At 45.1% G+C, this 24,155-nt stretch overlaps 20 non-coding genes across 20 annotated transcripts; all 20 read right to left on the bottom strand.

The window, feature by feature from the left end:
• Positions 1-1,037: 1,037 nt before the first annotated feature.
• On the bottom strand, positions 1,038-1,120 carry TRNAL-CAG (transfer RNA leucine (anticodon CAG)). Its single transcript has one exon. It is a non-coding gene; the product is annotated as a tRNA-Leu (tRNA).
• An 884-nt stretch (positions 1,121-2,004) lies between these two features.
• On the bottom strand, positions 2,005-2,087 carry TRNAL-CAG (transfer RNA leucine (anticodon CAG)). The gene has a single exon. It is a non-coding gene; the product is annotated as a tRNA-Leu (tRNA).
• Positions 2,088-2,971: 884 nt separating this feature from the next.
• TRNAL-CAG (transfer RNA leucine (anticodon CAG)) lies at positions 2,972-3,054 on the bottom strand. The gene has a single exon. It is a non-coding gene; the product is annotated as a tRNA-Leu (tRNA).
• Positions 3,055-4,153: 1,099 nt separating this feature from the next.
• On the bottom strand, positions 4,154-4,236 carry TRNAL-CAG (transfer RNA leucine (anticodon CAG)). The gene has a single exon. It is a non-coding gene; the product is annotated as a tRNA-Leu (tRNA).
• An 884-nt stretch (positions 4,237-5,120) lies between these two features.
• Positions 5,121-5,203, bottom strand: TRNAL-CAG (transfer RNA leucine (anticodon CAG)). The gene has a single exon. It is a non-coding gene; the product is annotated as a tRNA-Leu (tRNA).
• A 1,099-nt stretch (positions 5,204-6,302) lies between these two features.
• On the bottom strand, positions 6,303-6,385 carry TRNAL-CAG (transfer RNA leucine (anticodon CAG)). The gene has a single exon. It is a non-coding gene; the product is annotated as a tRNA-Leu (tRNA).
• An 884-nt stretch (positions 6,386-7,269) lies between these two features.
• TRNAL-CAG (transfer RNA leucine (anticodon CAG)) lies at positions 7,270-7,352 on the bottom strand. The gene has a single exon. It is a non-coding gene; the product is annotated as a tRNA-Leu (tRNA).
• Positions 7,353-8,451: 1,099 nt separating this feature from the next.
• TRNAL-CAG (transfer RNA leucine (anticodon CAG)) lies at positions 8,452-8,534 on the bottom strand. The gene has a single exon. It is a non-coding gene; the product is annotated as a tRNA-Leu (tRNA).
• An 884-nt stretch (positions 8,535-9,418) lies between these two features.
• TRNAL-CAG (transfer RNA leucine (anticodon CAG)) lies at positions 9,419-9,501 on the bottom strand. The gene has a single exon. It is a non-coding gene; the product is annotated as a tRNA-Leu (tRNA).
• A 1,099-nt stretch (positions 9,502-10,600) lies between these two features.
• On the bottom strand, positions 10,601-10,683 carry TRNAL-CAG (transfer RNA leucine (anticodon CAG)). The gene has a single exon. It is a non-coding gene; the product is annotated as a tRNA-Leu (tRNA).
• Positions 10,684-11,567: 884 nt separating this feature from the next.
• On the bottom strand, positions 11,568-11,650 carry TRNAL-CAG (transfer RNA leucine (anticodon CAG)). Its single transcript has one exon. It is a non-coding gene; the product is annotated as a tRNA-Leu (tRNA).
• Positions 11,651-12,534: 884 nt separating this feature from the next.
• On the bottom strand, positions 12,535-12,617 carry TRNAL-CAG (transfer RNA leucine (anticodon CAG)). The gene has a single exon. It is a non-coding gene; the product is annotated as a tRNA-Leu (tRNA).
• A 997-nt stretch (positions 12,618-13,614) lies between these two features.
• TRNAL-CAG (transfer RNA leucine (anticodon CAG)) lies at positions 13,615-13,697 on the bottom strand. The gene has a single exon. It is a non-coding gene; the product is annotated as a tRNA-Leu (tRNA).
• Positions 13,698-14,582: 885 nt separating this feature from the next.
• Positions 14,583-14,665, bottom strand: TRNAL-CAG (transfer RNA leucine (anticodon CAG)). Its single transcript has one exon. It is a non-coding gene; the product is annotated as a tRNA-Leu (tRNA).
• A 1,253-nt stretch (positions 14,666-15,918) lies between these two features.
• On the bottom strand, positions 15,919-16,001 carry TRNAL-CAG (transfer RNA leucine (anticodon CAG)). Its single transcript has one exon. It is a non-coding gene; the product is annotated as a tRNA-Leu (tRNA).
• A 1,953-nt stretch (positions 16,002-17,954) lies between these two features.
• TRNAL-CAG (transfer RNA leucine (anticodon CAG)) lies at positions 17,955-18,037 on the bottom strand. Its single transcript has one exon. It is a non-coding gene; the product is annotated as a tRNA-Leu (tRNA).
• Positions 18,038-18,922: 885 nt separating this feature from the next.
• Positions 18,923-19,005, bottom strand: TRNAL-CAG (transfer RNA leucine (anticodon CAG)). The gene has a single exon. It is a non-coding gene; the product is annotated as a tRNA-Leu (tRNA).
• Positions 19,006-20,259: 1,254 nt separating this feature from the next.
• TRNAL-CAG (transfer RNA leucine (anticodon CAG)) lies at positions 20,260-20,342 on the bottom strand. Its single transcript has one exon. It is a non-coding gene; the product is annotated as a tRNA-Leu (tRNA).
• An 885-nt stretch (positions 20,343-21,227) lies between these two features.
• On the bottom strand, positions 21,228-21,310 carry TRNAL-CAG (transfer RNA leucine (anticodon CAG)). The gene has a single exon. It is a non-coding gene; the product is annotated as a tRNA-Leu (tRNA).
• A 1,936-nt stretch (positions 21,311-23,246) lies between these two features.
• Positions 23,247-23,329, bottom strand: TRNAL-CAG (transfer RNA leucine (anticodon CAG)). Its single transcript has one exon. It is a non-coding gene; the product is annotated as a tRNA-Leu (tRNA).
• Between the last annotated feature and the right edge of the window lie 826 nt (positions 23,330-24,155).

The raw sequence follows: 24,155 nt of genomic DNA, 5'->3' as shown, positions 1-24,155 counted from the left end.
CATAAAATTGAGGCACTTGTCAACATCTGCAAGTCTGCACTTGCGCAGAACAGAGCAACTTTGCCGCTCCTCACACAGACCCCCGCTGGAATCCCAATCCGTGACGCGTAAGAGCAAACACTTGGCTGTCATGGGGTGGGATTTGAACCCACGCCTCCAGGAAAGATCATGCAGCTATCCTCAAATACGCAGGTGTGAAAAAAAAATGCAAAGCGCAAAGAAAAAATGGTGACATTAAGAGTCCAATTCTTGGGATGAAGTATAAAGACTGGATCAGTTTGTCACTTACTGGTGGTGATCTTCCACGATCTGATTGAGTATTTCGCATTCAAAGGTTGAACGGAGGAAAGCTTGAAGGACTTTTTCTACCTTTCTTCAAGTTGCTGGTTTAGAAGCAGGATTTTGACATCAGCCTAGTATGTGTATAAATGTTTCTTCAGATATATCCTATCAGAACCCTGAAAAAGAAACCTGAGTGGTTTCCAAAGCTTGCAGCAACATCAATTGACCATTCAAAGGAATCTTATCTGCAAGGTTAATTAGCTTCTCTCCCCGAGAACAAGCATATTATGTTCTACTGGCTAACGGGGTTCCAATGTTCCTTTTGAGCATCAGCCTAGAAGTTAGGCACCAGTGAGAATGAAACTCACACCCCGTGGTTTAACCAGACCAGTGGCCTATGAAGCAGGAAGAAAAGGGATTGGCGTGGTGTTTTTTTCCCCTTTCTGATGGAGGGTTTCTTGTTCCTCAAACTGCTTTCAAAGTTGACTTCGGGAGCCCTGAGAAAAATGGCCTTGCTTAATATTTAAGGAAAAGCTAGCCTCCTTTCTGATGGAGGGTTTCTTGTTCCTCAAACTGCTTTCAAAGTTGACTTCGGGAGCCCTGAGAAAAATGGCCTTGCTTAATATTTAAGGAAAAGCTAGCCTCCTTTCTGATGGAGGGTTTCTTGTTCCTCAAACTGCTTTCAAAGTTGACTTCGGGGGGACTTCGAGCCCTGAGAAAAATGGCCTTGCTTAATATTTAAGGAAAAGCTAGCCTGTCAGAAGTGGGATTCGAACCCACGCCTCCAGAGGAGACTGCGACCTGAACGCAGCGCCTTAGACCGCTCGGCCATCCTGACTCTCATGTGGCAGTATGCTTTGGCGCTTCGTGGTGATACTAGACATCATGGTAAGCGTTAAGCATAAAATTGAGGCACTTGTCAACATCTGCAAGTCTGCACTTGCGCAGAACAGAGCAACTTTGCCGCTCCTCACACAGACCCCCGCTGGAATCCCAATCCGTGACGCGTAAGAGCAAACACTTGGCTGTCATGGGGTGGGATTTGAACCCACGCCTCCAGGAAAGATCATGCAGCTATCCTCAAATACGCAGGTGTGAAAAAAAAATGCAAAGCGCAAAGAAAAAATGGTGACATTAAGAGTCCAATTCTTGGGATGAAGTATAAAGACTGGATCAGTTTGTCACTTACTGGTGGTGATCTTCCACGATCTGATTGAGTATTTCGCATTCAAAGGTTGAACGGAGGAAAGCTTGAAGGACTTTTTCTACCTTTCTTCAAGTTGCTGGTTTAGAAGCACGATTTTGACATCAGCCTAGTATGTGTATAAATGTTTCTTCAGATATATCCTATCAGAACCCTGAAAAAGAAACCTGAGTGGTTTCCAAAGCTTGCAGCAACATCAATTGACCATTCAAAGGAATCTTATCTGCAAGGTTAATTAGCTTCTCTCCCCGAGAACAAGCATATTATGTTCTACTGGCTAACGGGGTTCCAATGTTCCTTTTGAGCATCAGCCTAGAAGTTAGGCACCAGTGAGAATGAAACTCACACCCCGTGGTTTAACCAGACCAGTGGCCTATGAAGCAGGAAGAAAAGGGATTGGCGTGGTGTTTTTTTCCCCTTTCTGATGGAGGGTTTCTTGTTCCTCAAACTGCTTTCAAAGTTGACTTCGGGAGCCCTGAGAAAAATGGCCTTGCTTAATATTTAAGGAAAAGCTAGCCTGTCAGAAGTGGGATTCGAACCCACGCCTCCAGAGGAGACTGCGACCTGAACGCAGCGCCTTAGACCGCTCGGCCATCCTGACTCTCATGTGGCAGTATGCTTTGGCGCTTCGTGGTGATACTAGACATCATGGTAAGCGTTAAGCATAAAATTGAGGCACTTGTCAACATCTGCAAGTCTGCACTTGCGCAGAACAGAGCAACTTTGCCGCTCCTCACACAGACCCCCGCTGGAATCCCAATCCGTGACGCGTAAGAGCAAACACTTGGCTGTCATGGGGTGGGATTTGAACCCACGCCTCCAGGAAAGATCATGCAGCTATCCTCAAATACGCAGGTGTGAAAAAAAAATGCAAAGCGCAAAGAAAAAATGGTGACATTAAGAGTCCAATTCTTGGGATGAAGTATAAAGACTGGATCAGTTTGTCACTTACTGGTGGTGATCTTCCACGATCTGATTGAGTATTTCGCATTCAAAGGTTGAACGGAGGAAAGCTTGAAGGACTTTTTCTACCTTTCTTCAAGTTGCTGGTTTAGAAGCAGGATTTTGACATCAGCCTAGTATGTGTATAAATGTTTCTTCAGATATATCCTATCAGAACCCTGAAAAAGAAACCTGAGTGGTTTCCAAAGCTTGCAGCAACATCAATTGACCATTCAAAGGAATCTTATCTGCAAGGTTAATTAGCTTCTCTCCCCGAGAACAAGCATATTATGTTCTACTGGCTAACGGGGTTCCAATGTTCCTTTTGAGCATCAGCCTAGAAGTTAGGCACCAGTGAGAATGAAACTCACACCCCGTGGTTTAACCAGACCAGTGGCCTATGAAGCAGGAAGAAAAGGGATTGGCGTGGTGTTTTTTTCCCCTTTCTGATGGAGGGTTTCTTGTTCCTCAAACTGCTTTCAAAGTTGACTTCGGGAGCCCTGAGAAAAATGGCCTTGCTTAATATTTAAGGAAAAGCTAGCCTGTCAGAAGTGGGATTCGAACCCACGCCTCCAGAGGAGACTGCGACCTGAACGCAGCGCCTTAGACCGCTCGGCCATCCTGACTCTCATGTGGCAGTATGCTTTGGCGCTTCGTGGTGATACTAGACATCATGGTAAGCGTTAAGCATAAAATTGAGGCACTTGTCAACATCTGCAAGTCTGTACTTGCGCAGAACAGAGCAACTTTGCCGCTCCTCACACAGACCCCCGCTGGAATCCCAATCCGTGACGCGTAAGAGCAAACACTTGGCTGTCATGGGGTGGGATTTGAACCCACGCCTCCAGGAAAGATCATGCAGCTATCCTCAAATACGCAGGTGTGAAAAAAAAATGCAAAGCGCAAAGAAAAAATGGTGACATTAAGAGTCCAATTCTTGGGATGAAGTATAAAGACTGGATCAGTTTGTCACTTACTGGTGGTGATCTTCCACGATCTGATTGAGTATTTCGCATTCAAAGGTTGAACGGAGGAAAGCTTGAAGGACTTTTTCTACCTTTCTTCAAGTTGCTGGTTTAGAAGCAGGATTTTGACATCAGCCTAGTATGTGTATAAATGTTTCTTCAGATATATCCTATCAGAACCCTGAAAAAGAAACCTGAGTGGTTTCCAAAGCTTGCAGCAACATCAATTGACCATTCAAAGGAATCTTATCTGCAAGGTTAATTAGCTTCTCTCCCCGAGAACAAGCATATTATGTTCTACTGGCTAACGGGGTTCCAATGTTCCTTTTGAGCATCAGCCTAGAAGTTAGGCACCAGTGAGAATGAAACTCACACCCCGTGGTTTAACCAGACCAGTGGCCTATGAAGCAGGAAGAAAAGGGATTGGCGTGGTGTTTTTTTCCCCTTTCTGATGGAGGGTTTCTTGTTCCTCAAACTGCTTTCAAAGTTGACTTCGGGAGCCCTGAGAAAAATGGCCTTGCTTAATATTTAAGGAAAAGCTAGCCTCCTTTCTGATGGAGGGTTTCTTGTTCCTCAAACTGCTTTCAAAGTTGACTTCGGGAGCCCTGAGAAAAATGGCCTTGCTTAATATTTAAGGAAAAGCTAGCCTCCTTTCTGATGGAGGGTTTCTTGTTCCTCAAACTGCTTTCAAAGTTGACTTCGGGGGGACTTCGAGCCCTGAGAAAAATGGCCTTGCTTAATATTTAAGGAAAAGCTAGCCTGTCAGAAGTGGGATTCGAACCCACGCCTCCAGAGGAGACTGCGACCTGAACGCAGCGCCTTAGACCGCTCGGCCATCCTGACTCTCATGTGGCAGTATGCTTTGGCGCTTCGTGGTGATACTAGACATCATGGTAAGCGTTAAGCATAAAATTGAGGCACTTGTCAACATCTGCAAGTCTGCACTTGCGCAGAACAGAGCAACTTTGCCGCTCCTCACACAGACCCCCGCTGGAATCCCAATCCGTGACGCGTAAGAGCAAACACTTGGCTGTCATGGGGTGGGATTTGAACCCACGCCTCCAGGAAAGATCATGCAGCTATCCTCAAATACGCAGGTGTGAAAAAAAAATGCAAAGCGCAAAGAAAAAATGGTGACATTAAGAGTCCAATTCTTGGGATGAAGTATAAAGACTGGATCAGTTTGTCACTTACTGGTGGTGATCTTCCACGATCTGATTGAGTATTTCGCATTCAAAGGTTGAACGGAGGAAAGCTTGAAGGACTTTTTCTACCTTTCTTCAAGTTGCTGGTTTAGAAGCACGATTTTGACATCAGCCTAGTATGTGTATAAATGTTTCTTCAGATATATCCTATCAGAACCCTGAAAAAGAAACCTGAGTGGTTTCCAAAGCTTGCAGCAACATCAATTGACCATTCAAAGGAATCTTATCTGCAAGGTTAATTAGCTTCTCTCCCCGAGAACAAGCATATTATGTTCTACTGGCTAACGGGGTTCCAATGTTCCTTTTGAGCATCAGCCTAGAAGTTAGGCACCAGTGAGAATGAAACTCACACCCCGTGGTTTAACCAGACCAGTGGCCTATGAAGCAGGAAGAAAAGGGATTGGCGTGGTGTTTTTTTCCCCTTTCTGATGGAGGGTTTCTTGTTCCTCAAACTGCTTTCAAAGTTGACTTCGGGAGCCCTGAGAAAAATGGCCTTGCTTAATATTTAAGGAAAAGCTAGCCTGTCAGAAGTGGGATTCGAACCCACGCCTCCAGAGGAGACTGCGACCTGAACGCAGCGCCTTAGACCGCTCGGCCATCCTGACTCTCATGTGGCAGTATGCTTTGGCGCTTCGTGGTGATACTAGACATCATGGTAAGCGTTAAGCATAAAATTGAGGCACTTGTCAACATCTGCAAGTCTGCACTTGCGCAGAACAGAGCAACTTTGCCGCTCCTCACACAGACCCCCGCTGGAATCCCAATCCGTGACGCGTAAGAGCAAACACTTGGCTGTCATGGGGTGGGATTTGAACCCACGCCTCCAGGAAAGATCATGCAGCTATCCTCAAATACGCAGGTGTGAAAAAAAAATGCAAAGCGCAAAGAAAAAATGGTGACATTAAGAGTCCAATTCTTGGGATGAAGTATAAAGACTGGATCAGTTTGTCACTTACTGGTGGTGATCTTCCACGATCTGATTGAGTATTTCGCATTCAAAGGTTGAACGGAGGAAAGCTTGAAGGACTTTTTCTACCTTTCTTCAAGTTGCTGGTTTAGAAGCAGGATTTTGACATCAGCCTAGTATGTGTATAAATGTTTCTTCAGATATATCCTATCAGAACCCTGAAAAAGAAACCTGAGTGGTTTCCAAAGCTTGCAGCAACATCAATTGACCATTCAAAGGAATCTTATCTGCAAGGTTAATTAGCTTCTCTCCCCGAGAACAAGCATATTATGTTCTACTGGCTAACGGGGTTCCAATGTTCCTTTTGAGCATCAGCCTAGAAGTTAGGCACCAGTGAGAATGAAACTCACACCCCGTGGTTTAACCAGACCAGTGGCCTATGAAGCAGGAAGAAAAGGGATTGGCGTGGTGTTTTTTTCCCCTTTCTGATGGAGGGTTTCTTGTTCCTCAAACTGCTTTCAAAGTTGACTTCGGGAGCCCTGAGAAAAATGGCCTTGCTTAATATTTAAGGAAAAGCTAGCCTCCTTTCTGATGGAGGGTTTCTTGTTCCTCAAACTGCTTTCAAAGTTGACTTCGGGAGCCCTGAGAAAAATGGCCTTGCTTAATATTTAAGGAAAAGCTAGCCTCCTTTCTGATGGAGGGTTTCTTGTTCCTCAAACTGCTTTCAAAGTTGACTTCGGGGGGACTTCGAGCCCTGAGAAAAATGGCCTTGCTTAATATTTAAGGAAAAGCTAGCCTGTCAGAAGTGGGATTCGAACCCACGCCTCCAGAGGAGACTGCGACCTGAACGCAGCGCCTTAGACCGCTCGGCCATCCTGACTCTCATGTGGCAGTATGCTTTGGCGCTTCGTGGTGATACTAGACATCATGGTAAGCGTTAAGCATAAAATTGAGGCACTTGTCAACATCTGCAAGTCTGCACTTGCGCAGAACAGAGCAACTTTGCCGCTCCTCACACAGACCCCCGCTGGAATCCCAATCCGTGACGCGTAAGAGCAAACACTTGGCTGTCATGGGGTGGGATTTGAACCCACGCCTCCAGGAAAGATCATGCAGCTATCCTCAAATACGCAGGTGTGAAAAAAAAATGCAAAGCGCAAAGAAAAAATGGTGACATTAAGAGTCCAATTCTTGGGATGAAGTATAAAGACTGGATCAGTTTGTCACTTACTGGTGGTGATCTTCCACGATCTGATTGAGTATTTCGCATTCAAAGGTTGAACGGAGGAAAGCTTGAAGGACTTTTTCTACCTTTCTTCAAGTTGCTGGTTTAGAAGCAGGATTTTGACATCAGCCTAGTATGTGTATAAATGTTTCTTCAGATATATCCTATCAGAACCCTGAAAAAGAAACCTGAGTGGTTTCCAAAGCTTGCAGCAACATCAATTGACCATTCAAAGGAATCTTATCTGCAAGGTTAATTAGCTTCTCTCCCCGAGAACAAGCATATTATGTTCTACTGGCTAACGGGGTTCCAATGTTCCTTTTGAGCATCAGCCTAGAAGTTAGGCACCAGTGAGAATGAAACTCACACCCCGTGGTTTAACCAGACCAGTGGCCTATGAAGCAGGAAGAAAAGGGATTGGCGTGGTGTTTTTTTCCCCTTTCTGATGGAGGGTTTCTTGTTCCTCAAACTGCTTTCAAAGTTGACTTCGGGAGCCCTGAGAAAAATGGCCTTGCTTAATATTTAAGGAAAAGCTAGCCTGTCAGAAGTGGGATTCGAACCCACGCCTCCAGAGGAGACTGCGACCTGAACGCAGCGCCTTAGACCGCTCGGCCATCCTGACTCTCATGTGGCAGTATGCTTTGGCGCTTCGTGGTGATACTAGACATCATGGTAAGCGTTAAGCATAAAATTGAGGCACTTGTCAACATCTGCAAGTCTGTACTTGCGCAGAACAGAGCAACTTTGCCGCTCCTCACACAGACCCCCGCTGGAATCCCAATCCGTGACGCGTAAGAGCAAACACTTGGCTGTCATGGGGTGGGATTTGAACCCACGCCTCCAGGAAAGATCATGCAGCTATCCTCAAATACGCAGGTGTGAAAAAAAAATGCAAAGCGCAAAGAAAAAATGGTGACATTAAGAGTCCAATTCTTGGGATGAAGTATAAAGACTGGATCAGTTTGTCACTTACTGGTGGTGATCTTCCACGATCTGATTGAGTATTTCGCATTCAAAGGTTGAACGGAGGAAAGCTTGAAGGACTTTTTCTACCTTTCTTCAAGTTGCTGGTTTAGAAGCAGGATTTTGACATCAGCCTAGTATGTGTATAAATGTTTCTTCAGATATATCCTATCAGAACCCTGAAAAAGAAACCTGAGTGGTTTCCAAAGCTTGCAGCAACATCAATTGACCATTCAAAGGAATCTTATCTGCAAGGTTAATTAGCTTCTCTCCCCGAGAACAAGCATATTATGTTCTACTGGCTAACGGGGTTCCAATGTTCCTTTTGAGCATCAGCCTAGAAGTTAGGCACCAGTGAGAATGAAACTCACACCCCGTGGTTTAACCAGACCAGTGGCCTATGAAGCAGGAAGAAAAGGGATTGGCGTGGTGTTTTTTTCCCCTTTCTGATGGAGGGTTTCTTGTTCCTCAAACTGCTTTCAAAGTTGACTTCGGGAGCCCTGAGAAAAATGGCCTTGCTTAATATTTAAGGAAAAGCTAGCCTCCTTTCTGATGGAGGGTTTCTTGTTCCTCAAACTGCTTTCAAAGTTGACTTCGGGAGCCCTGAGAAAAATGGCCTTGCTTAATATTTAAGGAAAAGCTAGCCTCCTTTCTGATGGAGGGTTTCTTGTTCCTCAAACTGCTTTCAAAGTTGACTTCGGGGGGACTTCGAGCCCTGAGAAAAATGGCCTTGCTTAATATTTAAGGAAAAGCTAGCCTGTCAGAAGTGGGATTCGAACCCACGCCTCCAGAGGAGACTGCGACCTGAACGCAGCGCCTTAGACCGCTCGGCCATCCTGACTCTCATGTGGCAGTATGCTTTGGCGCTTCGTGGTGATACTAGACATCATGGTAAGCGTTAAGCATAAAATTGAGGCACTTGTCAACATCTGCAAGTCTGCACTTGCGCAGAACAGAGCAACTTTGCCGCTCCTCACACAGACCCCCGCTGGAATCCCAATCCGTGACGCGTAAGAGCAAACACTTGGCTGTCATGGGGTGGGATTTGAACCCACGCCTCCAGGAAAGATCATGCAGCTATCCTCAAATACGCAGGTGTGAAAAAAAAATGCAAAGCGCAAAGAAAAAATGGTGACATTAAGAGTCCAATTCTTGGGATGAAGTATAAAGACTGGATCAGTTTGTCACTTACTGGTGGTGATCTTCCACGATCTGATTGAGTATTTCGCATTCAAAGGTTGAACGGAGGAAAGCTTGAAGGACTTTTTCTACCTTTCTTCAAGTTGCTGGTTTAGAAGCACGATTTTGACATCAGCCTAGTATGTGTATAAATGTTTCTTCAGATATATCCTATCAGAACCCTGAAAAAGAAACCTGAGTGGTTTCCAAAGCTTGCAGCAACATCAATTGACCATTCAAAGGAATCTTATCTGCAAGGTTAATTAGCTTCTCTCCCCGAGAACAAGCATATTATGTTCTACTGGCTAACGGGGTTCCAATGTTCCTTTTGAGCATCAGCCTAGAAGTTAGGCACCAGTGAGAATGAAACTCACACCCCGTGGTTTAACCAGACCAGTGGCCTATGAAGCAGGAAGAAAAGGGATTGGCGTGGTGTTTTTTTCCCCTTTCTGATGGAGGGTTTCTTGTTCCTCAAACTGCTTTCAAAGTTGACTTCGGGAGCCCTGAGAAAAATGGCCTTGCTTAATATTTAAGGAAAAGCTAGCCTGTCAGAAGTGGGATTCGAACCCACGCCTCCAGAGGAGACTGCGACCTGAACGCAGCGCCTTAGACCGCTCGGCCATCCTGACTCTCATGTGGCAGTATGCTTTGGCGCTTCGTGGTGATACTAGACATCATGGTAAGCGTTAAGCATAAAATTGAGGCACTTGTCAACATCTGCAAGTCTGTACTTGCGCAGAACAGAGCAACTTTGCCGCTCCTCACACAGACCCCCGCTGGAATCCCAATCCGTGACGCGTAAGAGCAAACACTTGGCTGTCATGGGGTGGGATTTGAACCCACGCCTCCAGGAAAGATCATGCAGCTATCCTCAAATACGCAGGTGTGAAAAAAAAATGCAAAGCGCAAAGAAAAAATGGTGACATTAAGAGTCCAATTCTTGGGATGAAGTATAAAGACTGGATCAGTTTGTCACTTACTGGTGGTGATCTTCCACGATCTGATTGAGTATTTCGCATTCAAAGGTTGAACGGAGGAAAGCTTGAAGGACTTTTTCTACCTTTCTTCAAGTTGCTGGTTTAGAAGCAGGATTTTGACATCAGCCTAGTATGTGTATAAATGTTTCTTCAGATATATCCTATCAGAACCCTGAAAAAGAAACCTGAGTGGTTTCCAAAGCTTGCAGCAACATCAATTGACCATTCAAAGGAATCTTATCTGCAAGGTTAATTAGCTTCTCTCCCCGAGAACAAGCATATTATGTTCTACTGGCTAACGGGGTTCCAATGTTCCTTTTGAGCATCAGCCTAGAAGTTAGGCACCAGTGAGAATGAAACTCACACCCCGTGGTTTAACCAGACCAGTGGCCTATGAAGCAGGAAGAAAAGGGATTGGCGTGGTGTTTTTTTCCCCTTTCTGATGGAGGGTTTCTTGTTCCTCAAACTGCTTTCAAAGTTGACTTCGGGAGCCCTGAGAAAAATGGCCTTGCTTAATATTTAAGGAAAAGCTAGCCTCCTTTCTGATGGAGGGTTTCTTGTTCCTCAAACTGCTTTCAAAGTTGACTTCGGGAGCCCTGAGAAAAATGGCCTTGCTTAATATTTAAGGAAAAGCTAGCCTCCTTTCTGATGGAGGGTTTCTTGTTCCTCAAACTGCTTTCAAAGTTGACTTCGGGGGGACTTCGAGCCCTGAGAAAAATGGCCTTGCTTAATATTTAAGGAAAAGCTAGCCTGTCAGAAGTGGGATTCGAACCCACGCCTCCAGAGGAGACTGCGACCTGAACGCAGCGCCTTAGACCGCTCGGCCATCCTGACTCTCATGTGGCAGTATGCTTTGGCGCTTCGTGGTGATACTAGACATCATGGTAAGCGTTAAGCATAAAATTGAGGCACTTGTCAACATCTGCAAGTCTGCACTTGCGCAGAACAGAGCAACTTTGCCGCTCCTCACACAGACCCCCGCTGGAATCCCAATCCGTGACGCGTAAGAGCAAACACTTGGCTGTCATGGGGTGGGATTTGAACCCACGCCTCCAGGAAAGATCATGCAGCTATCCTCAAATACGCAGGTGTGAAAAAAAAATGCAAAGCGCAAAGAAAAAATGGTGACATTAAGAGTCCAATTCTTGGGATGAAGTATAAAGACTGGATCAGTTTGTCACTTACTGGTGGTGATCTTCCACGATCTGATTGAGTATTTCGCATTCAAAGGTTGAACGGAGGAAAGCTTGAAGGACTTTTTCTACCTTTCTTCAAGTTGCTGGTTTAGAAGCACGATTTTGACATCAGCCTAGTATGTGTATAAATGTTTCTTCAGATATATCCTATCAGAACCCTGAAAAAGAAACCTGAGTGGTTTCCAAAGCTTGCAGCAACATCAATTGACCATTCAAAGGAATCTTATCTGCAAGGTTAATTAGCTTCTCTCCCCGAGAACAAGCATATTATGTTCTACTGGCTAACGGGGTTCCAATGTTCCTTTTGAGCATCAGCCTAGAAGTTAGGCACCAGTGAGAATGAAACTCACACCCCGTGGTTTAACCAGACCAGTGGCCTATGAAGCAGGAAGAAAAGGGATTGGCGTGGTGTTTTTTTCCCCTTTCTGATGGAGGGTTTCTTGTTCCTCAAACTGCTTTCAAAGTTGACTTCGGGAGCCCTGAGAAAAATGGCCTTGCTTAATATTTAAGGAAAAGCTAGCCTGTCAGAAGTGGGATTCGAACCCACGCCTCCAGAGGAGACTGCGACCTGAACGCAGCGCCTTAGACCGCTCGGCCATCCTGACTCTCATGTGGCAGTATGCTTTGGCGCTTCGTGGTGATACTAGACATCATGGTAAGCGTTAAGCATAAAATTGAGGCACTTGTCAACATCTGCAAGTCTGCACTTGCGCAGAACAGAGCAACTTTGCCGCTCCTCACACAGACCCCCGCTGGAATCCCAATCCGTGACGCGTAAGAGCAAACACTTGGCTGTCATGGGGTGGGATTTGAACCCACGCCTCCAGGAAAGATCATGCAGCTATCCTCAAATACGCAGGTGTGAAAAAAAAATGCAAAGCGCAAAGAAAAAATGGTGACATTAAGAGTCCAATTCTTGGGATGAAGTATAAAGACTGGATCAGTTTGTCACTTACTGGTGGTGATCTTCCACGATCTGATTGAGTATTTCGCATTCAAAGGTTGAACGGAGGAAAGCTTGAAGGACTTTTTCTACCTTTCTTCAAGTTGCTGGTTTAGAAGCAGGATTTTGACATCAGCCTAGTATGTGTATAAATGTTTCTTCAGATATATCCTATCAGAACCCTGAAAAAGAAACCTGAGTGGTTTCCAAAGCTTGCAGCAACATCAATTGACCATTCAAAGGAATCTTATCTGCAAGGTTAATTAGCTTCTCTCCCCGAGAACAAGCATATTATGTTCTACTGGCTAACGGGGTTCCAATGTTCCTTTTGAGCATCAGCCTAGAAGTTAGGCACCAGTGAGAATGAAACTCACACCCCGTGGTTTAACCAGACCAGTGGCCTATGAAGCAGGAAGAAAAGGGATTGGCGTGGTGTTTTTTTCCCCTTTCTGATGGAGGGTTTCTTGTTCCTCAAACTGCTTTCAAAGTTGACTTCGGGAGCCCTGAGAAAAATGGCCTTGCTTAATATTTAAGGAAAAGCTAGCCTGTCAGAAGTGGGATTCGAACCCACGCCTCCAGAGGAGACTGCGACCTGAACGCAGCGCCTTAGACCGCTCGGCCATCCTGACTCTCATGTGGCAGTGTGCTTTGGCGCTTCGTGGTGATACTAGACATCATGGTAAGCGTTAAGCATAAAATTGAGGCACTTGTCAACATCTGCAAGTCTGTACTTGCGCAGAACAGAGCAACTTTGCCGCTCCTCACACAGACCCCCGCTGGAATCCCAATCCGTGACGCGTAAGAGCAAACACTTGGCTGTCATGGGGTGGGATTTGAACCCACGCCTCCAGGAAAGATCATGCAGCTATCCTCAAATACGCAGGTGTGAAAAAAAAATGCAAAGCGCAAAGAAAAAATGGTGACATTAAGAGTCCAATTCTTGGGATGAAGTATAAAGACTGGATCAGTTTGTCACTTACTGGTGGTGATCTTCCACGATCTGATTGAGTATTTCGCATTCAAAGGTTGAACGGAGGAAAGCTTGAAGGACTTTTTCTACCTTTCTTCAAGTTGCTGGTTTAGAAGCAGGATTTTGACATCAGCCTAGTATGTGTATAAATGTTTCTTCAGATATATCCTATCAGAACCCTGAAAAAGAAACCTGAGTGGTTTCCAAAGCTTGCAGCAACATCAATTGACCATTCAAAGGAATCTTATCTGCAAGGTTAATTAGCTTCTCTCCCCGAGAACAAGCATATTATGTTCTACTGGCTAACGGGGTTCCAATGTTCCTTTTGAGCATCAGCCTAGAAGTTAGGCACCAGTGAGAATGAAACTCACACCCCGTGGTTTAACCAGACCAGAGGCCTATGAAGCAGGAAGAAAAGGGATTGGCGTGGTGTTTTTTTTCCCCTTTCTGATGGAGGGTTTCTTGTTCCTCAAACTGCTTTCAAAGTTGACTTCGGGAGCCCTGAGAAAAATGGCCTTGCTTAATATTTAAGGAAAAGCTAGCCTCCTTTCTGATGGAGGGTTTCTTGTTCCTCAAACTGCTTTCAAAGTTGACTTCGGGGGGACTTCGAGCCCTGAGAAAAATGGCCTTGCTTAATATTTAAGGAAAAGCTAGCCTGTCAGAAGTGGGATTCGAACCCACGCCTCCAGAGGAGACTGCGACCTGAACGCAGCGCCTTAGACCGCTCGGCCATCCTGACTCTCATGTGGCAGTATGCTTTGGCACTTCATGGTGATACTAGACATCATGGTAAGCGTTAAGCATAAAATTGAGGCACTTGTCAACATCTGCAAGTCTGCACTTGCGCAGAACAGAGCAACTTTGCCGCTCCTCACACAGACCCCCGCTGGAATCCCAATCCGTGACGCGTAAGAGCAAACACTTGGCTGTCATGGGGTGGGATTTGAACCCACGCCTCCAGGAAAGATCATGCAGCTATCCTCAAATACGCAGGTGTGAAAAAAAAATGCAAAGCGCAAAGAAAAAATGGTGACATTAAGAGTCCAATTCTTGGGATGAAGTATAAAGACTGGATCAGTTTGTCACTTACTGGTGGTGATCTTCCACGATCTGATTGAGTATTTCGCATTCAAAGGTTGAACGGAGGAAAGCTTGAAGGACTTTTTCTACCTTTCTTCAAGTTGCTGGTTTAGAAGCAGGATTTTGACATCAGCCTAGTATGTGTATAAATGTTTCTTCAGATATATCCTATCAGAACCCTGAAAAAGAAACCTGAGTGGTTTCCAAAGCTTGCAGCAACATCAATTGACCATTCAAAGGAATCTTATCTGCAAGGTTAATTAGCTTCTCTCCCCGAGAACAAGCATATTATGTTCTACTGGCTAACGGGGTTCCAATGTTCCTTTTGAGCATCAGCCTAGAAGTTAGGCACCAGTGAGAATGAAACTCACACCCCGTGGTTTAACCAGACCAGAGGCCTATGAAGCAGGAAGAAAAGGGATTGGCGTGGTGTTTTTTTTCCCCTTTCTGATGGAGGGTTTCTTGTTCCTCAAACTGCTTTCAAAGTTGACTTCGGGAGCCCTGAGAAAAATGGCCTTGCTTAATATTTAAGGAAAAGCTAGCCTGTCAGAAATAGGATTCGAACCCACGCCTCCAGAGGAGACTGCGACCTGAACGCAGCGCCTTAGACCGCTCGGCCATCCTGACTCTCATGTGGCAGTATGCTTTGGCGCTTCGTGGTGATACTAGACATTATGGTAAGCGTTAAGCATAAAATTGAGGCACTTGTCAACATCTGCAAGTCTGCACTTGCGCACTAAGAGCAAACACTTGGCTGTCATGGGGTGGGATTTGAACCCACGCCTCCAGGAAAGATCATGCAGCTATCCTCAAATACGCAGGTGTGAAAAAAAAATGCAAAGCGCAAAGAAAAAATGGTGACATTAAGAGTCCAATTCTTGGGATGAAGTATAAAGACTGGATCAGTTTGTCACTTACTGGTGGTGATCTTCCACGATCTGATTGAGTATTTCGCATTCAAAGGTTGAACGGAGGAAAGCTTGAAGGACTTTTTCTACCTTTCTTCAAGTTGCTGGTTTAGAAGCAGGATTTTGACATCAGCCTAGTATGTGTATAAATGTTTCTTCAGATATATCCTATCAGAACCCTGAAAAAGAAACCTGAGTGGTTTCCAAAGCTTGCAGCAACATCAATTGACCATTCAAAGGAATCTTATCTGCAAGGTTAATTAGCTTCTCTCCCCGAGAACAAGCATATTATGTTCTACTGGCTAACGGGGTTCCAATGTTCCTTTTGAGCATCAGCCTAGAAGTTAGGCACCAGTGAGAATGAAACTCACACCCCGTGGTTTAACCAGACCAGTGGCCTATGAAGCAGGAAGAAAAGGGATTGGCGTGGTGTTTTTTTCCCCTTTCTGATGGAGGGTTTCTTGTTCCTCAAACTGCTTTCAAAGTTGACTTCGGGAGCCCTGAGAAAAATGGCCTTGCTTAATATTTAAGGAAAAGCTAGCCTCCTTTCTGATGGAGGGTTTCTTGTTCCTCAAACTGCTTTCAAAGTTGACTTCGGGAGCCCTGAGAAAAATGGCCTTGCTTAATATTTAAGGAAAAGCTAGCCTCCTTTCTGATGGAGGGTTTCTTGTTCCTCAAACTGCTTTCAAAGTTGACTTCGGGGGGACTTCGAGCCCTGAGAAAAATGGCCTTGCTTAATATTTAAGGAAAAGCTAGCCTCCTTTCTGATGGAGGGTTTCTTGTTCCTCAAACTGCTTTCAAAGTTGACTTCGGGAGCCCTGAGAAAAATGGCCTTGCTTAATATTTAAGGAAAAGCTAGCCTCCTTTCTGATGGAGGGTTTCTTGTTCCTCAAACTGCTTTCAAAGTTGACTTCGGGGGACTTCGAGCCCTGAGAAAAATGGCCTTGCTTAATATTTAAGGAAAAGCTAGCCTGTCAGAAGTGGGATTCGAACCCACGCCTCCAGAGGAGACTGCGACCTGAACGCAGTGCCTTAGACCGCTCGGCCATCCTGACTCTCATGTGGCAGTATGCTTTGGCGCTTCGTGGTGATACTAGACATCATGGTAAGCGTTAAGCATAAAATTGAGGCACTTGTCAACATCTGCAAGTCTGCACTTGCGCAGAACAGAGCAACTTTGCCGCTCCTCACACAGACCCCCGCTGGAATCCCAATCCGTGACGCGTAAGAGCAAACACTTGGCTGTCATGGGGTGGGATTTGAACCCACGCCTCCAGGAAAGATCATGCAGCTATCCTCAAATACGCAGGTGTGAAAAAAAAATGCAAAGCGCAAAGAAAAAATGGTGACATTAAGAGTCCAATTCTTGGGATGAAGTATAAAGACTGGATCAGTTTGTCACTTACTGGTGGTGATCTTCCACGATCTGATTGAGTATTTCGCATTCAAAGGTTGAACGGAGGAAAGCTTGAAGGACTTTTTCTACCTTTCTTCAAGTTGCTGGTTTAGAAGCAGGATTTTGACATCAGCCTAGTATGTGTATAAATGTTTCTTCAGATATATCCTATCAGAACCCTGAAAAAGAAACCTGAGTGGTTTCCAAAGCTTGCAGCAACATCAATTGACCATTCAAAGGAATCTTATCTGCAAGGTTAATTAGCTTCTCTCCCCGAGAACAAGCATATTATGTTCTACTGGCTAACGGGGTTCCAATGTTCCTTTTGAGCATCAGCCTAGAAGTTAGGCACCAGTGAGAATGAAACTCACACCCTGTGGTTTAACCAGACCAGTGGCCTATGAAGCAGGAAGAAAAGGGATTGGCGTGGTGTTTTTTTCCCCTTTCTGATGGAGGGTTTCTTGTTCCTCAAACTGCTTTCAAAGTTGACTTCGGGAGCCCTGAGAAAAATGGCCTTGCTTAATATTTAAGGAAAAGCTAGCCTCCTTTCTGATGGAGGGTTTCTTGTTCCTCAAACTGCTTTCAAAGTTGACTTCGGGAGCCCTGAGAAAAATGGCCTTGCTTAATATTTAAGGAAAAGCTAGCCTGTCAGAAGTGGGATTCAACCCACGCCTCCAGAGGAGACTGCGACCTGAACGCAGCGCCTTAGACCGCTCGGCCATCCTGACTCTCATGTGGCAGTATGCTTTGGCGCTTCGTGGTGATACTAGACATCATGGTAAGCGTTAAGCATAAAATTGAGGCACTTGTCAACATCTGCAAGTCTGCACTTGCGCAGAACAGAGCAACTTTGCCGCTCCTCACACAGACCCCCGCTGGAATCCCAATCCGTGACGCGTAAGAGCAAACACTTGGCTGTCATGGGGTGGGATTTGAACCCACGCCTCCAGGAAAGATCATGCAGCTATCCTCAAATACGCAGGTGTGAAAAAAAAATGCAAAGCGCAAAGAAAAAATGGTGACATTAAGAGTCCAATTCTTGGGATGAAGTATAAAGACTGGATCAGTTTGTCACTTACTGGTGGTGATCTTCCACGATCTGATTGAGTATTTCGCATTCAAAGGTTGAACGGAGGAAAGCTTGAAGGACTTTTTCTACCTTTCTTCAAGTTGCTGGTTTAGAAGCAGGATTTTGACATCAGCCTAGTATGTGTATAAATGTTTCTTCAGATATATCCTATCAGAACCCTGAAAAAGAAACCTGAGTGGTTTCCAAAGCTTGCAGCAACATCAATTGACCATTCAAAGGAATCTTATCTGCAAGGTTAATTAGCTTCTCTCCCCGAGAACAAGCATATTATGTTCTACTGGCTAACGGGGTTCCAATGTTCCTTTTGAGCATCAGCCTAGAAGTTAGGCACCAGTGAGAATGAAACTCACACCCCGTGGTTTAACCAGACCAGTGGCCTATGAAGCAGGAAGAAAAGGGATTGGCGTGGTGTTTTTTTCCCCTTTCTGATGGAGGGTTTCTTGTTCCTCAAACTGCTTTCAAAGTTGACTTCGGGAGCCCTGAGAAAAATGGCCTTGCTTAATATTTAAGGAAAAGCTAGCCTGTCAGAAGTGGGATTCGAACCCACGCCTCCAGAGGAGACTGCGACCTGAACGCAGCGCCTTAGACCGCTCGGCCATCCTGACTCTCATGTGGCAGTATGCTTTGGCGCTTCGTGGTGATACTAGACATCATGGTAAGCGTTAAGCATAAAATTGAGGCACTTGTCAACATCTGCAAGTCTGTACTTGCGCAGAACAGAGCAACTTTGCCGCTCCTCACACAGACCCCCGCTGGAATCCCAATCCGTGACGCGTAAGAGCAAACACTTGGCTGTCATGGGGTGGGATTTGAACCCACGCCTCCAGGAAAGATCATGCAGCTATCCTCAAATACGCAGGTGTGAAAAAAAAATGCAAAGCGCAAAGAAAAAATGGTGACATTAAGAGTCCAATTCTTGGGATGAAGTATAAAGACTGGATCAGTTTGTCACTTACTGGTGGTGATCTTCCACGATCTGATTGAGTATTTCGCATTCAAAGGTTGAACGGAGGAAAGCTTGAAGGACTTTTTCTACCTTTCTTCAAGTTGCTGGTTTAGAAGCAGGATTTTGACATCAGCCTAGTATGTGTATAAATGTTTCTTCAGATATATCCTATCAGAACCCTGAAAAAGAAACCTGAGTGGTTTCCAAAGCTTGCAGCAACATCAATTGACCATTCAAAGGAATCTTATCTGCAAGGTTAATTAGCTTCTCTCCCCGAGAACAAGCATATTATGTTCTACTGGCTAACGGGGTTCCAATGTTCCTTTTGAGCATCAGCCTAGAAGTTAGGCACCAGTGAGAATGAAACTCACACCCCGTGGTTTAACCAGACCAGAGGCCTATGAAGCAGGAAGAAAAGGGATTGGCGTGGTGTTTTTTTTCCCCTTTCTGATGGAGGGTTTCTTGTTCCTCAAACTGCTTTCAAAGTTGACTTCGGGAGCCCTGAGAAAAATGGCCTTGCTTAATATTTAAGGAAAAGCTAGCCTGTCAGAAATAGGATTCGAACCCACGCCTCCAGAGGAGACTGCGACCTGAACGCAGCGCCTTAGACCGCTCGGCCATCCTGACTCTCATGTGGCAGTATGCTTTGGCGCTTCGTGGTGATACTAGACATTATGGTAAGCGTTAAGCATAAAATTGAGGCACTTGTCAACATCTGCAAGTCTGCACTTGCGCACTAAGAGCAAACACTTGGCTGTCTTGGGGTGGGATTTGAACCCACGCCTCCAGGAAAGATCATGCAGCTATCCTCAAATACGCAGGTGTGAAAAAAAAATGCAAAGCGCAAAGAAAAAATGGTGACATTAAGAGTCCAATTCTTGGGATGAAGTATAAAGACTGGATCAGTTTGTCACTTACTGGTGGTGATCTTCCACGATCTGATTGAGTATTTCGCATTCAAAGGTTGAACGGAGGAAAGCTTGAAGGACTTTTTCTACCTTTCTTCAAGTTGCTGGTTTAGAAGCAGGATTTTGACATCAGCCTAGTATGTGTATAAATGTTTCTTCAGATATATCCTATCAGAACCCTGAAAAAGAAACCTGAGTGGTTTCCAAAGCTTGCAGCAACATCAATTGACCATTCAAAGGAATCTTATCTGCAAGGTTAATTAGCTTCTCTCCCCGAGAACAAGCATATTATGTTCTACTGGCTAACGGGGTTCCAATGTTCCTTTTGAGCATCAGCCTAGAAGTTAGGCACCAGTGAGAATGAAACTCACACCCCGTGGTTTAACCAGACCAGTGGCCTATGAAGCAGGAAGAAAAGGGATTGGCGTGGTGTTTTTTTCCCCTTTCTGATGGAGGGTTTCTTGTTCCTCAAACTGCTTTCAAAGTTGACTTCGGGAGCCCTGAGAAAAATGGCCTTGCTTAATATTTAAGGAAAAGCTAGCCTCCTTTCTGATGGAGGGTTTCTTGTTCCTCAAACTGCTTTCAAAGTTGACTTCGGGAGCCCTGAGAAAAATGGCCTTGCTTAATATTTAAGGAAAAGCTAGCCTCCTTTCTGATGGAGGGTTTCTTGTTCCTCAAACTGCTTTCAAAGTTGACTTCGGGGGGACTTCGAGCCCTGAGAAAAATGGCCTTGCTTAATATTTAAGGAAAAGCTAGCCTCCTTTCTGATGGAGGGTTTCTTGTTCCTCAAACTGCTTTCAAAGTTGACTTCGGGAGCCCTGAGAAAAATGGCCTTGCTTAATATTTAAGGAAAAGCTAGCCTCCTTTCTGATGGAGGGTTTCTTGTTCCTCAAACTGCTTTCAAAGTTGACTTCGGGGGGACTTCGAGCCCTGAGAAAAATGGCCTTGCTTAATATTTAAGGAAAAGCTAGCCTGTCAGAAGTGGGATTCGAACCCACGCCTCCAGAGGAGACTGCGACCTGAACGCAGCGCCTTAGACCGCTCGGCCATCCTGACTCTCATGTGGCAGTATGCTTTGGCGCTTCGTGGTGATACTAGACATCATGGTAAGCGTTAAGCATAAAATTGAGGCACTTGTCAACATCTGCAAGTCTGCACTTGCGCAGAACAGAGCAACTTTGCCGCTCCTCACACAGACCCCCGCTGGAATCCCAATCCGTGACGCGTAAGAGCAAACACTTGGCTGTCATGGGGTGGGATTTGAACCCACGCCTCCAGGAAAGATCATGCAGCTATCCTCAAATACGCAGGTGTGAAAAAAAAATGCAAAGCGCAAAGAAAAAATGGTGACATTAAGAGTCCAATTCTTGGGATGAAGTATAAAGACTGGATCAGTTTGTCACTTACTGGTGGTGATCTTCCACGATCTGATTGAGTATTTCGCATTCAAAGGTTGAACGGAGGAAAGCTTGAAGGACTTTTTCTACCTTTCTTCAAGTTGCTGGTTTAGAAGCAGGATTTTGACATCAGCCTAGTATGTGTATAAATGTTTCTTCAGATATATCCTATCAGAACCCTGAAAAAGAAACCTGAGTGGTTTCCAAAGCTTGCAGCAACATCAATTGACCATTCAAAGGAATCTTATCTGCAAGGTTAATTAGCTTCTCTCCCCGAGAACAAGCATATTATGTTCTACTGGCTAACGGGGTTCCAATGTTCCTTTTGAGCATCAGCCTAGAAGTTAGGCACCAGTGAGAATGAAACTCACACCCCGTGGTTTAACCAGACCAGAGGCCTATGAAGCAGGAAGAAAAGGGATTGGCGTGGTGTTTTTTTTCCCCTTTCTGATGGAGGGTTTCTTGTTCCTCAAACTGCTTTCAAAGTTGACTTCGGGAGCCCTGAGAAAAATGGCCTTGCTTAATATTTAAGGAAAAGCTAGCCTGTCAGAAATAGGATTCGAACCCACGCCTCCAGAGGAGACTGCGACCTGAACGCAGCGCCTTAGACCGCTCGGCCATCCTGACTCTCATGTGGCAGTATGCTTTGGCGCTTCGTGGTGATACTAGACATTATGGTAAGCGTTAAGCATAAAATTGAGGCACTTGTCAACATCTGCAAGTCTGCACTTGCGCACTAAGAGCAAACACTTGGCTGTCATGGGGTGGGATTTGAACCCACGCCTCCAGGAAAGATCATGCAGCTATCCTCAAATACGCAGGTGTGAAAAAAAAATGCAAAGCGCAAAGAAAAAATGGTGACATTAAGAGTCCAATTCTTGGGATGAAGTATAAAGACTGGATCAGTTTGTCACTTACTGGTGGTGATCTTCCACGATCTGATTGAGTATTTCGCATTCAAAGGTTGAACGGAGGAAAGCTTGAAGGACTTTTTCTACCTTTCTTCAAGTTGCTGGTTTAGAAGCAGGATTTTGACATCAGCCTAGTATGTGTATAAATGTTTCTTCAGATATATCCTATCAGAACCCTGAAAAAGAAACCTGAGTGGTTTCCAAAGCTTGCAGCAACATCAATTGACCATTCAAAGGAATCTTATCTGCAAGGTTAATTAGCTTCTCTCCCCGAGAACAAGCATATTATGTTCTACTGGCTAACGGGGTTCCAATGTTCCTTTTGAGCATCAGCCTAGAAGTTAGGCACCAGTGAGAATGAAACTCACACCCCGTGGTTTAACCAGACCAGTGGCCTATGAAGCAGGAAGAAAAGGGATTGGCGTGGTGTTTTTTTCCCCTTTCTGATGGAGGGTTTCTTGTTCCTCAAACTGCTTTCAAAGTTGACTTCGGGAGCCCTGAGAAAAATGGCCTTGCTTAATATTTAAGGAAAAGCTAGCCTCCTTTCTGATGGAGGGTTTCTTGTTCCTCAAACTGCTTTCAAAGTTGACTTCGGGAGCCCTGAGAAAAATGGCCTTGCTTAATATTTAAGGAAAAGCTAGCCTCCTTTCTGATGGAGGGTTTCTTGTTCCTCAAACTGCTTTCAAAGTTGACTTCGGGGGGACTTCGAGCCCTGAGAAAAATGGCCTGACCTGAACGCAGCGCCTTAGACCGCTCGGCCATCCTGACTCTCATGTGGCAGTATGCTTTGGCGCTTCGTGGTGATACTAGACATCATGGTAAGCGTTAAGCATAAAATTGAGGCACTTGTCAACATCTGCAAGTCTGCACTTGCGCAGAACAGAGCAACTTTGCCGCTCCTCACACAGACCCCCGCTGGAATCCCAATCCGTGACGCGTAAGAGCAAACACTTGGCTGTCATGGGGTGGGATTTGAACCCACGCCTCCAGGAAAGATCATGCAGCTATCCTCAAATACGCAGGTGTGAAAAAAAAATGCAAAGCGCAAAGAAAAAATGGTGACATTAAGAGTCCAATTCTTGGGATGAAGTATAAAGACTGGATCAGTTTGTCACTTACTGGTGGTGATCTTCCACGATCTGATTGAGTATTTCGCATTCAAAGGTTGAACGGAGGAAAGCTTGAAGGACTTTTTCTACCTTTCTTCAAGTTGCTGGTTTAGAAGCACGATTTTGACATCAGCCTAGTATGTGTATAAATGTTTCTTCAGATATATCCTATCAGAACCCTGAAAAAGAAACCTGAGTGGTTTCCAAAGCTTGCAGCAACATCAATTGACCATTCAAAGGAATCTTATCTGCAAGGTTAATTAGCTTCTCTCCCCGAGAACAAGCATATTATGTTCTACTGGCTAACGGGGTTCCAATGTTCCTTTTGAGCATCAGCCTAGAAGTTAGGCACCAGTGAGAATGAAACTCACACCCCGTGGTTTAACCAGACCAGTGGCCTATGAAGCAGGAAGAAAAGGGATTGGCGTGGTGTTTTTTTCCCCTTTCTGATGGAGGGTTTCTTGTTCCTCAAACTGCTTTCAAAGTTGACTTCGGGAGCCCTGAGAAAAATGGCCTTGCTTAATATTTAAGGAAAAGCTAGCCTGTCAGAAGTGGGATTCGAACCCACGCCTCCAGAGGAGACTGCGACCTGAACGCAGCGCCTTAGACCGCTCGGCCATCCTGACTCTCATGTGGCAGTATGCTTTGGCGCTTCGTGGTGATACTAGACATCATGGTAAGCGTTAAGCATAAAATTGAGGCACTTGTCAACATCTGCAAGTCTGCACTTGCGCAGAACAGAGCAACTTTGCCGCTCCTCACACAGACCCCCGCTGGAATCCCAATCCGTGACGCGTAAGAGCAAACACTTGGCTGTCATGGGGTGGGATTTGAACCCACGCCTCCAGGAAAGATCATGCAGCTATCCTCAAATACGCAGGTGTGAAAAAAAAATGCAAAGCGCAAAGAAAAAATGGTGACATTAAGAGTCCAATTCTTGGGATGAAGTATAAAGACTGGATCAGTTTGTCACTTACTGGTGGTGATCTTCCACGATCTGATTGAGTATTTCGCATTCAAAGGTTGAACGGAGGAAAGCTTGAAGGACTTTTTCTACCTTTCTTCAAGTTGCTGGTTTAGAAGCAGGATTTTGACATCAGCCTAGTATGTGTATAAATGTTTCTTCAGATATATCCTATCAGAACCCTGAAAAAGAAACCTGAGTGGTTTCCAAAGCTTGCAGCAACATCAATTGACCATTCAAAGGAATCTTATCTGCAAGGTTAATTAGCTTCTCTCCCCGAGAACAAGCATATTATGTTCTACTGGCTAACGGGGTTCCAATGTTCCTTTTGAGCATCAGCCTAGAAGTTAGGCACCAGTGAGAATGAAACTCACACCCTGTGGTTTAACCAGACCAGTGGCCTATGAAGCAGGAAGAAAAGGGATTGGCGTGGTGTTTTTTTCCCCTTTCTGATGGAGGGTTTCTTGTTCCTCAAACTGCTTTCAAAG

Source organism: Eleutherodactylus coqui, chromosome 7, assembly GCF_035609145.1.
Source record: "Eleutherodactylus coqui strain aEleCoq1 chromosome 7, aEleCoq1.hap1, whole genome shotgun sequence".
NCBI classification, from domain to species: Eukaryota; Metazoa; Chordata; class Amphibia; order Anura; family Eleutherodactylidae; genus Eleutherodactylus; species Eleutherodactylus coqui.
This window is presented reverse-complemented; position numbering and strand designations above follow the sequence as displayed.